The sequence below is a fragment of the Nicotiana attenuata genome, unplaced genomic scaffold, assembly GCF_001879085.1.
Source record: "Nicotiana attenuata strain UT unplaced genomic scaffold, NIATTr2, whole genome shotgun sequence".
NCBI classification, from domain to species: Eukaryota; Viridiplantae; Streptophyta; class Magnoliopsida; order Solanales; family Solanaceae; genus Nicotiana; species Nicotiana attenuata.
Window position 1 is genome coordinate 9,282 of NW_017672077.1, and position 1,791 is coordinate 11,072.

Consider the following 1,791-nt stretch of genomic DNA (forward strand, 5'->3'; position numbering starts at 1 on the left):
ATTTCTGAGTAGTGAAGTTGAAATCCTACAAGGGTAGGTCGTGGTTTTTAATCTCATTGAGTTGGGAATTTTCCACATAAAATTCCTCTGCGTCATTTACTTACTGCAGTGTGCGCGTGTTCTTTATTTGCTGTCGATTTACTACGGGAACAGATAGAGAACCTGGTAAACGGGTTGTTTGCCACGTTAGGAGGGTCCTTGCCATTCGTCACTATAATCAGTTTTTCAGAAATGAGTCTCTCTATGGCTCTTTTTAGAGTCCAACAGTCATCAGTGTTATGCCCTGGGGCACCGGAATGATATTTACATCTAGCATTTGCTTGAAATCCATGCAAATCGGGATGCATATGGTGGGGAGCGATGGGTCTGATTACGCCCATTTGCTTCAGCTTCGAGAATATACTAGAATATGATTCAGCCAGTAGAGTGAATATTTTCTGCCAGCCTATGCTCTCGACCATAATCCTGCCTGGGACGAGCATTGTCGGGTGCCCGAAAATTTTGCTGTTGAGGTCGGGGGGCCCTTGGAGCTGGTGCCCGTACCTGCTGATTGGGAGGCCGAGCATATGATTGAGCATTGAACACGGTATATTGTGGGGGGCCCATAGAGTATTGGGGAATTGGCGGGGGATAATAATGTTGAGGGTAGCTGGATTGCCCCTGCTGAACTTGCACATAAGGGTGCGATGCCCCTCTTTGAAATTCCCTAGATCCCGAAGCCATCATGGACCCTTCATCTCTCTTTTTTTGTATTTGCCAAACCTCCCGACCCATTCTGGATAGCTTGGGTGGTGGCTTTGAGAGCAGCTTGACTTACAATTCTGCCAGTCTTGAGGCCATTTTCAACCATCTCCCCTATTTTGATTGCTTCTGCAAAAGGTCTACCCATCGCGGACATCATGTTCTGAAAGTAATCAGGCTCTTGAGCCTCCAGAAAAACAGTGATCAACTCGTGGTTATCCATAGGTGGCTTAACTCTAGCCGCTTGCTCCCTCCACTTGCTGGCATACTCCCTAAAACTTTCGGTCGGCTTTTTCTTCATATTGGACAAAGAATTACGACCCGGCGCAATATCTGTTGTATTAAAATGGTTTGACGAAAGCCTGGGCCATGTCTTCCCAAACATGCCAATGAGAGATGTCTTGGTCAATGAACAATTCGGAAGCTACCCCCACAAGGCTTTCCCCAAAGTAAGCCATCAGCAGTTCTTCCCTTCCTCCTGCACCCTTCAGTTGGTTGAAATACTTTTTCAAGTGGGCGATAGGGTCGCCGTGTCCATCATATTTCTCAAATTTTAGGGTCTTGAACCCTCGTGGCAAATGGATGTGAGGGAACATGCATAGATCACTGAACGAAACACTTTTGTGACCACCTAATCCCTGTATATTCTTTATATTCTGTTCAAGACTTTTCATTTTCCTGGCCATCTCATCTGGCTCAACAGTCGTAGCGGGCTTTTCATTTTCCACTGCTGATTCGTATCGAGGAGTCTGATTGTATGGAGCCGAGACCCCAAAAGCCATATTTGGAGAATAGTATTGGCCATCAAAAGCATGAGATAATGGCTAATTGTTTGGCCTTGTCACAGGTGGTGGCGGCGGGAATGTATATACCGGTGCGCCAGGCACAACGAGAGGGGTGTTCCTAACCGGTGGGACTGGAGGTCGCATATTAGAGGTACCGGGGGCAGCATGGAGGCTGTAGTTTGGCACATACCCTGGTGGTAGAATGGGATCGCTCGTTGCATGGAGCGGTATTTGAGTAGCCTGGGGTATGGTGGACATTCCCTCT